The 10,936-nt window shown below is 45.8% G+C and overlaps 1 protein-coding gene across 1 annotated transcript in view; it reads right to left on the bottom strand.

Annotated features, from left to right (window-relative positions):
* The window catches only part of ARHGAP33 (Rho GTPase activating protein 33), a 153,462-nt gene that overhangs the window by 57,304 nt on the left and 85,222 nt on the right, over nucleotides 1-10,936 (bottom strand). The gene's annotated exons all lie outside the window — the stretch shown is intronic.

The raw sequence follows: 10,936 nt of genomic DNA, 5'->3' as shown, positions 1-10,936 counted from the left end.
ATGACTTAGAACACAGCAGACCACACATTTTACTTTCCCAAGCAGTAACTTTTGAACTAAGCAAGGCCAGCGCCACATAACACACACTGTATTCATCATCTGAAAGTAGAATATCCCAATAATCAGAGCGAACGGAAAAGCACGCACGATCTCCAGTTTCCTTTGTGTAGAAAGGCCGGCCTGAAGGCTTCTAGGACATACGTGTGAGAGATTTCCAGTCACGCGTCTAACTGGTAGCTCTATAATAAGGCTGCTTAGTAAACAAGGCCCCAGTTCCAGTTATACTAACAGCTGGCTGTGTGCCTATTACAAAGGATATAGTCGTCGTACCCGTCCCCCCATGCCCCCCCACCAGTGACATCCCCATCACAATTGTCACCCCGCAAGCTTTGCGCGGGAAGACTGGTTACCATAGGAACCTGAACCACTACCCCACGGCTGGGAGACCCAGGGCGAAAATTCAGAGCAGGCCGAAGGGCTGGGAAGCAGAGGGAGGAGGGAGAGTCTCTGCTTTTGTTATGTTAAAGGAATAAGGGACACAGTGATCCCACTGTCAGGCTGTCTCGGTAATGCTAACTGCGCCCTCTCTCTAAGCAGCCGCTGTCTCTCTGCAATACCAATCACTGAGACTGGTTCCAGGGCCTTATTCGCTCGCAGCGCCGGAAAAATCTTCCACAGGGAAGAGCGATTATGTATGGGAAGGGGATATGGTCATTAGGTCGACATGACATGGGAAGTGGGTGTATGCCGGAACGGCACTTAACAAAGGAGCATAAAAAATAAAATATAAGAGTACCCCCTATAGTGCTTATAGGACAGGAGATTGCGTACAATGGGCCTCACAGCTGGGAGCAAACCCAGCGACAGCGCGCAAATCTGCAGCAGGACAAACCACGCTGCAATGCAATGGGGCAGGGACGGATGTGAGTGGCCAGATATTCTCTGTAAAGCGCTGCGGAATATGTGTGCGCTACATAAATAACGGGTAATAATAATGCACGGTGGGCAAACGCAATTTTTCTGTTATTTGCATGCAGGGAAAATACTGCCCGCTTTTGTATGTGGCGCACAGACATTGCAAGGTGGAGGCCCTCCTCTGCACCCTGGACATGTCTGCACATTACAATTTGCCCCAACCTGCAGCGCAACGCGTTTTTGCCACCTTAATTTCCTCCTTACTCTGAATGAGGCACAGCAGGTGCAAAGAACCATCAAGACATACAGACCCATGCCCCTGCCCCACCAGAGCTTGCAATCTAATGCCAAAACAAGAATACTTCGAAATGGTAGAAGAGATTCGCGATCCCAAGAGCTCACACTCTAACAGGATATCGCTCAGACTTCTGACCCGCTTCTTGTTTTAGCTCATTAATTACCTCTTAGCGGCAGGCATTGGCATTAACCCCTGCTGTGGACTATAGAGGACTCAACGCTGTAAACCTTTGCCCCAGCCTCTGCTCTGCAGAGCGTCGCCCTTCATTCATCCGGAGCCAGGAAGCTGCAGCCTGCAGAGCATCGCTCCAGCGTGTATGCTGCTGTCAGTGATCATCAGACATCACTCATATGTGCTCCTGGCGTCGCCGCCGCCGATGACTGCCCTAATGAGGCGTCCGCGGTGCATCTCCCCCATAGGCCACTCTGTTGATAGTGTTCTGCAGAGCATCTCTCCAGCGAGCCCTGCGTGGACCCGCAGAGCATCGCTTAAGTAAACTTGACACTGCAAGTGATCCATCGTTAATTAACCCTGCCAGTGGGTTTCTCCCTACAATACACCCCCCCCCCTAATTTCTAGGGTGGCTTATGTGAACCCTGACGACAATACATGCCACCACACAGCCCCCCCTGAGCCTATGAGGATTGCATCTGCCAGAATAGAACGTACAACCCGGTCTGTCTGATGCCTGCCTGTCTCCCACCATGCACCCTGTGTGGATTATCTACACACAGTGACAGCACCACTGCCACCCACAACAAAGGCACCTGCTGGTCACTCCCTCCGGATGCTCCCTACACCACGAGATGCCCCCCCTGGTACTCACCACCATCCTGCTGCCTGGGAGGGGTAGATGGGAGCTATCATTTAGCCCCCGCCAGACTTCATGGTTGCTCTCGGGGTCCAGGACACACCGTACAATTCCTGAATCCACCAACGTACCCAGGGGTCTCTGTGTCTGGCCGATCCGTCACCGTGCCCCCGCCGCCTTCCGCCTGATACTGGAGGGGCTCTGTCTAGGGGCACTGCCCATGGTGGCATCTATCCATGACTACCAGTACCAGGCGCTCTCAGTATGTCTCTCTCCCTGACAGTCTCTCATTACATTGTCTCAATTCAGTCTGTGGCTGGCTGGATGTGCATGCCACAGGGGGGGGGGCAGGAGGAACAGCCATCCAGGTCCCTGACAAAAGATGTGTGAGACACCCCCCTTACCCCTGCCCACCCTCTCTCCTCATAGGGTTCCTCTGTCCATACCCAGCCATGGGCCACCCTCCGGCCTTCCTCACACACATACCATCACAATCCTCGGCCTCCCTCCCCCGGCCTGGAGAATGGGATAATCCATTCAGGTGCAAAGACAATGGTAGAATGTGAGATGGAGCCTGGCCAATGGGGGAGCGTCAGACTCATGCTATTTCTATGTACACATGCAAGGTGGAACCCTGACCCTGCAATGGGAGCACTCAGCCATGGGGCAGCTATCTGCAACGTAAATCATCAGTGACCCCACAGCTTCTATCTGTGTATAGAGGCAGCTCCAGCAAATGATTACAGCCACATACTGCAAATATTCACTGGCAGGACAGTGCACACATACAGGAGTGCTACAGTGTTATATTGTACCAGTGTGTAATAACACAGGACAGAGTATACCTACAGGAGTGCTACAGTGTTATATTGTATCAGTGTGTGTAATAACACAGGACAGAGCATACACACAGGAGTGCTACAGTGTTATATTGTATCAGTGTGTGTGTGTAATAACACAGGACAGAGTATACCTACAGGAGTGCTACAGTGTTATATTGTATCAGTGTGTGTAATAACACAGGACAGAGTATACCTACAGGAGTGCTACAGTGTTATATTGTATCAGCGTGTGTAATAACACAGGATAGAGCACACATACAGGAGTGCTACAGTGTTATATTGTATCAGTGTGTGTAATAACACAGGACAGAGTATACCTACAGGAGTGCTACAGTGTTATATTGTATCAGTGTGTGTAATAACACAGGACAGAGCATACACACAGGAGTGCTACAGTGTTATATTGTATCAGTGTGTGTAATAACACAGGACAGAGCACACATACAGGAGTGCTACAGTGTTATATTGTATCAGTGTGTGTAATAACACAGGACAGAGCATACACACAGGAGTGCTACAGTGTTATATTGTATCAGTGTGTGTAATAACACAGGATAGAGCACACATACAGGAGTGCTACAGTGTTATATTGTATCAGTGTGTAATAACACAGGACAGAGCACACATACAGGAGTGCTACAGTGTTATATTGTATCAGTGTGTGTAATAACACAGGAATGAGCATACACACAGGAGTGCTACAGTGTTATATTGTATCAGTGTGTGTAATAACACAGGACAGAGCACACATACAGTAGTGCTACAGTGTTATATTGTATCAGTGTGTAATAACACAGGACAGAGCACACATACAGGAGTGCTACAGTGTTATATTGTATCAGTGTGTGTAATAACACAGGACAGAGCACACATACAGGAGTGCTACAGTGTTATATTGTATCAGTGTGTGTAATAACACAGGACAGAGCACACATACAGGAGTGCTACAGTGTTATATTGTATCAGTGTGTGTAATAACACAGTACAGAGCACGCATACAGGAGTGCTACAGTGTTATATTGTATCAGCGTGTGTAATAACACAGGACAGAGCATACACACAGGAGTGCTACAGTGTTATATTGTATCAGTGTGTGTAATAACACAGTACAGAGCACGCATACAGGAGTGCTACAGTGTTATATTGTATCAGCGTGTGTAATAACACAGGACAGAGCACACACACACACAGGAGTGCTACAGTGTTATATTGTATCAGTGTGTGTAATAACACAGGACAGAGCACACATACAGGAGTGCTACAGTGTTATATTGTATCAGTGTGTGTAATAACACAGTACAGAGCACGCATACAGGAGTGCTACAGTGTTATATTGTATCAGCGTGTGTAATAACACAGGACAGAGCATACACACAGGAGTGCTACAGTGTTATTTTGTATCAGTGTGTGTAATAACACAGGACAGAGCATACACACAGGAGTGCTACAGTGTTATATTGTATCAGTGTGTGTAATAACACAGGACAGCACACATACAGGAGTGCTACAGTGTTATATTGTATCAGTGTGTGTTATAACACAGGACAGAGCGTACACATAGGAGTGCTACAGTGTTATATTGTATCAGCGTGTGTAATAACACAGGACAGAGCACACATACAGGAGTGCTACAGTGTTATATTGTATCAGCGTGTGTAATAACACAGGACAGAGCACACACACAGGAGTGCTACAGTGTTATATTGTATCAGTGTGTGTAATAACACAGGACAGAGCACACACACAGGAGTGCTACAGTGTTATATTGTATCAGCGTGTGTAATAATACAGGATAGAGCACACATACAGGAGTGCTACAGTGTTATATTGTATCAGTGTGTAATAACACAGGACAGAGCACACATAAAAGAGTGCTACAGTGTTATATTGTATCAGTGTGTGTAATAACACAGGACAGAGCACACATACAGGAGTGCTACAGTGTTATATTGTATCAGTGTGTGTAATAACACAGTACAGAGCACGCATACAGGAGTGCTACAGTGTTATATTGTATCAGCGTGTGTAATAACACAGGACAGAGCACACACACAGGAGTGCTACAGTGTTATATTGTATCAGTGTGTAATAACACAGGACAGAGCACACATAAAAGAGTGCTACAGTGTTATATTGTATCAGTGTGTGTAATAACACAGGACAGAGCACACATACAGGAGTGCTACAGTGTTCTATTGTATCAGCGTGTGTAATAACACAGGACAGAGCATACACACAGGAGTGCTACAGTGTTATATTGTATCAGTGTGTAGTAACGCAGGACAGAGCATACACACAGGAGTGCTACAGTGTTATATTGTATCAGTGTGTAATAACACAGGACAGAGCATACACACAGGAGTGCTACAGTGTTATATTGTATCAGCGTGTGTAATAACACAGGACAGAGCACACACACAGGAGTGCTACAGTGTTATATTGTATCAGTGTGTGTAATAACACAGGACAGAGCACACATACAGGGGTGATACAGTGCTATATTGTATCAGTGTGTGTAATAACACAGGATAGAGCACACACATACAGGAGTGCTACAGTGTTATATTGTATCAGTGTGTGTAATAACACAGGACAGAGCACACATACAGGAGTGCTACAGTGTTATATTGTATCAGTGTGTGTAATAACACAGGACAGAGCATACACACAGGAGTGCTACAGTGTTATATTGTATCAGTGTGTGTAATAACACAGGACAGAGCATACACACAGGAGTGCTACAGTGTTATATTGTATCAGTGTGTGTAATAACACAGGACAGAGCACACATACAGGAGTGCTACAGTGTTATATTGTATCAGTGTGTGTAATAACACAGGACAGAGCACACATACAGGAGTGCTACAGTGTTATATTGTATCAGTGTGTGTAATAACACAGGACAGAGCACACATACAGGAGTGCTACAGTGTTATATTGTATCAGTGTGTGTAATAACACAGGACAGAGCATACACACAGGAGTGCTACAGTGTTATATTGTATCAGTGTGTGTAATAATAACACAGGACAGAGCACACACACAGGAGTGCTACAGTGTTATATTGTATCAGTGTGTGTAATAACACAGGACAGAGCACACATACAGGAGTGCTACAGTGTTATATTGTATCAGTGTGTGTAATAACACAGGACAGAGCACACATACAGGAGTGCTACAGTGTTATATTGTATCAGTGTGTGTAATAATAACACAGGACAGAGCACACATACAGGAGTGCTACAGTGTTATATTGTATCAGTGTGTGTAATAACACAGGACAGAGCACACATACAGGAGTGCTACAGTGTTATATTGTATCAGTGTGTGTAATAACACAGGACAGAGCACACATACAGGAGTGCTACAGTGTTATATTGTATCAGTGTGTGTAATAACACAGGACAGAGCACACATACAGGAGTGCTACAGTGTTATATTGTATCAGTGTGTGTAATAACACAGGACAGAGCACACATACAGGAGTGCTACAGTGTTATATTGTATCAGTGTGTGTAATAATAACACAGGACAGAGCACACATACAGGAGTGCTACAGTGTTATATTGTATCAGCGTGTGTAATAACACAGGACAGAGCATACACGCAGGAGTGCTACAGTGTTATATTGTATCAGCGTGTGTAATAACACAGGACAGATCACACATACAGGAGTGCTACAGTGTTATATTGTATCAGTGTGTGTAATAACACAGGATAGAGCACACATACAGGAGTGCTACAGTGTTATATTGTATCAGTGTGTAATAACACATGACAGAGCATACATACAGGGGTGATACAGTGTTATATTGTATCAGTGTGTGTAATAACACAGGACAGAGCACACACACAGGAGTGCTACAGTGTTATATTGTATCAGTGTGTGTAATAACACAGGACAGAGCAAACACACAGGAGTGCTACAGTGTTATTGTTATGATTCCAGTACTCCTGACCGGAGGAGATCTTATGACAATGGCCAGAGTACTGGAAGGGAATGCTGGTTACGGGAGCAGGAAAGACTAGTTGCCCCTGGCGCCCTAACTCTATTGTCTCACCCGTGCTATCGGAAATCCCTTGCGAGACTATGGTTTCTTGAGCCCCTGGCAGCCACGTTTGAAAGGCGGATTATGTCTGCCCAACTCCGGTGCCCCCCGGTCTTAGTGAGAGACAAAGGGAAATCCGAGGCAGGATGATGACAAGAGGACCTCTGACTACAACAGGCCAAGGGCAACAAGCTAACTAACCAAACTTGAAGTATGCGCGGAAAAACCGCCAGATAAAAGGACAACCAAAATCCACTAGTCCATTACTCCTACCCAGCACCGCTGGATACCAGAGTGGATCTGTGGGAGCGGAATCCTCCGCAAAAGCTCCGAAACACAAATAATAAATAATAAGTAATAAAGCGGCCAAGCCGCAACACGCGGCTACGCCGCGACTCACGAACACCACTGGATGTTTAACGGTGCTCAGTCAGGACTCTAGGAACAGATGACGACTTCCGAGTGCAGGACAACTGAGGACAGGAACGACCGGATACAGCAGGACTGGAAACACTCTCAGCAAACAGATACAGCATGCAGGAAGCTATTACCGGCGTCTGTGTGAGGCACTGCAAGAGCATATAAACCGAAGCCCTCCAATCAACTGCTGCCAGTGCTGATTGCATGAATGCCGTGCAGCTGCCTTGCTGCACGGCCAGGAAACAGGTGCCCTTACTAATTTAAATGGACCCAGCAACGGGGAACACGGTCCGCCAGTGGCGTCCCCGTTGCTAGGGTCCGTGCGGCTCCGTGCGCCCGGCGTCTAGCATTGCCAGGGAGCCGGCGGCTGTACGCGCACGGCGTCCCTGGTTGCTAGGCGCCGGGCCGCACCGACGAGCGGACCCCGGCGCCTAACAGTACCCCCCCCCCTTGAGGAGGGGTCAAGGAACCCCTAAAGCCAGGTTTCTGAGGAAATTCCCGAAAAAATGCCCTCTTGAGCCTCGGGGCATGGAGATCCTTATCCAGGACCCAAGACCTTTCCTCTGGACCATAGCCTCTCCAGTGCACCAGAAAATAAAGCCGACCCCGGGACAATTTGGAATCGAGAACCTTCTCCACCAAGAACTCCTGTTGTCCCTGTACATCTACTGGTGATTTCCCCTGAGAGATCTTCCGAGGAAATCTACTGGAAGAAACGTATGGTTTCAACAGGGAGCAATGGAATGTATTTCCGATCCGGAGAGCTCTTGGTAAACGTAACCGGAAAGCAACTGGGTTGATTTTTTTAATAATATGAAATGGTCCAATAAATTTGGGGCCCAATCTAGCTGAGGTTTGTCGAAGTCTAATGTTACGAGTCGACAACCATACCCTGTCTCCCACCTTAAAAGTGCAAGGACGTCGGAGCCTGTCCGAAAAAATTTTCTCTCGAAATGCCGCTTTTCTGAGGGCAAGGTGCACTTTTTTCCAAATGACTCTGAGATGAGAGGTTAAGGTTAGCGAGGAAACAGAAGAATGTTGAAAAAAAGAATTAGCTCTGGGGTGAAAACCAAAAACTGAAAAGAATGGAGACACATTAGTGGAGGAATGACAAGAATTATTGTAAGCAAACTCCGCCAAAGGAAGAAACTCGGACCAATCATTCTGGAGTTTGGCTGAGTACAAACGCAAATACTGTTTTAATGATTGATTAACTCGCTCGGTCTGCCCGTTGGATTGGGGATGGTAACCGGATGTTAAAGACAATTTCATCTTTAATGAGGCACAAAAGGACTTCCAGAATTGTGCAATGAATTGTGGACCCCGATCAGAAACAATATCAGTGGGCAACCCATGAAGTCTGAAAACATGGCGGAGAAACAAAACAACCAATCCCTGGGCAGATGGCAGTCGGGGAAGAGCAATGAAATGAGCCATCTTGCTAAAACGGTCCACTACCACCCATATGACTCGGAATCCGGCTGACAGAGGGAGGTCTACCACAAAATCCATGGAAATATGAGACCATGGCCTGAGAGGAACATTTAAGGGCATAAGTTGCCCGATAGGCAAGGAACGGGGAACCTTATGCTGTGCACAGACCTGACAAGAAAAAACAAACTCCTTAATGTCTTTAGAAAGACCAGGCCACCATACTGAGCGGGAGACTAATTCCAAAGTCTTAGAGATCCCCGGATGCCCGGCAACTTTGCTATCATGAAATTCAGTCAAAACAGTAGCTCTCAAAAACTCAGGGACGTAAAGACGACCAGCAGGAGTATTTCCAGGAGCTTGATGTTGAAGCTGCTTTAACTGGGTAAATAAATCTTGTGTGAGGCCTGCCCAAATGACTGAAGACGGAAGTATGGGAGTAACAGGACTGTTATTATGAACTGGAAGAAAACTGCGTGACAGGGCATCCGCCTTGGTATTCTTGGAACCTGTGCAATATAATAGAATAAACCAACCTAGGTTGGGAAGGGGCGCTATGAGTGTGATTCCAATTGAATTTGTGCAGCAGCTGCCTGTATAGGGTAGTTACTCCTATATAAGAAAAACAAACTAAATACAACAACAGTAAGGCTGCGCTTAGAGAGATGAATTGTCTAATAATAAAATGAATTTATTAAATATAAAATATAAAATATGTCTTTCGGACAGTAAAATTGAGAATACACTGTAAAAATAGCCTCTAATGTCCTGTTATACAACATACATGCTTGTTCCCAATGTTCCTTAGGACCTTTTAATTTTAGAACCAATTTAATCCTGGGGCTATAGCATAGTCCCTGGGCTGGAATGATCAGAGTCCCAACGCTGGAGGATTAGCAGTTCCAATGGTATGGCATAAATCAAATGGAAAGTCCTCACCAGTAGTGCGTTTGGTTTGCAGAAATCCAGTCCTTAATTGTGGATTGGTTCAAGACGAGCTGGTTTTTGGGGTCCAAGGTGGTTCAAGCTTGTGGTGATGTATGGTGATAAGGTGACAAGGAGGCTCACACCTGACGCGTTTCACAGCTCCTGCTGTTTTCTCAAAGGTGACTATGCTATAGCCCCAGGATTAAATTGGTTCTAAAATTAAAAGGTCCTAAGGAACATTGGGAACAAGCATGTATGTTGTATAACAGGAGATTAGAGGCTATTTTTACAGTGTATTCTCAATTTTACTGTCCGAAAGACATATTTTATATTTTATATTTAATAAATTCATTTTATTATTAGACAATTCATCTCTCTAAGCGCAGCCTTACTGTTGTTGTATTCTTGGAACCTGGCCTAAAGGTGATAATAAACTTGAAACGAGTAAAAAATAAAGCCCAACGAGCCTGCCGGGCATTCAGCCGCTTAGCTGATTCGATGTACTGAAGATTTTTGTGGTCAGTCAATACTGAAATGGTATGTGTTGCTCCCTCAAGCCAATGTCTCCACTCCTCGAAAGCCCATTTAATAGCCAGTAACTCCCGGTTACCAACATCGTAGTTGGATTCAGCGGATGAGAATTTCCTGGACATGAAGGCACAAGGATGTAGTTCCAGAGACTCCGGATCCTTTTGAGATAGGATAGCCCCCACTCCAACCTCCGAGGCATCAACCTCAACAATGAAGGGCAATTCTGGGTTGGGATGTCTGAGGACTGGAGCTGAGACAAAAGCTTGTTTCAAGGCCTGAAAGGATAACTCAGCTTCACGTGACCAGTTGGTAGGATCCGCTCCCTTCTTAGTCAGTGCCACCATGGGAGCAACCAGGTCGGAAAAAGAATGAATAAATCTTCTATAATAATTCGCAAACCCTAAAAAGCGCTGAATTGCTTTTAAGTTGGTGGGTTGCGCCCAACTAAGGATGGCTTGAAGCTTCTTAGGTTCCATGCAGAATCCCCGAGGGGAAATAATGTACCCTAAAAAGGATACCTCCATGACATGAAACTCACACTTCTCCAGCTTGGCATATAGATGATTTTCACGTAATTTTTGAAGAACCTGACGCACCTGGGTAACATGTTGTTCAATTGAGTCAGAATAGATCAGGATGTCGTCTAAGTAAACGACCACGAATCTTCCTAGAAAGTCACGGAGCACATCGTTAATGAGATCCTGGAAAACTG

The sequence above is a fragment of the Pseudophryne corroboree genome, chromosome 10, assembly GCF_028390025.1.
Source record: "Pseudophryne corroboree isolate aPseCor3 chromosome 10, aPseCor3.hap2, whole genome shotgun sequence".
Lineage (NCBI taxonomy): Eukaryota > Metazoa > Chordata > Amphibia > Anura > Myobatrachidae > Pseudophryne > Pseudophryne corroboree.
The sequence above is the reverse complement of the archived record's forward strand: the minus strand, read 5'-3'. Positions and strand labels throughout refer to the sequence as shown.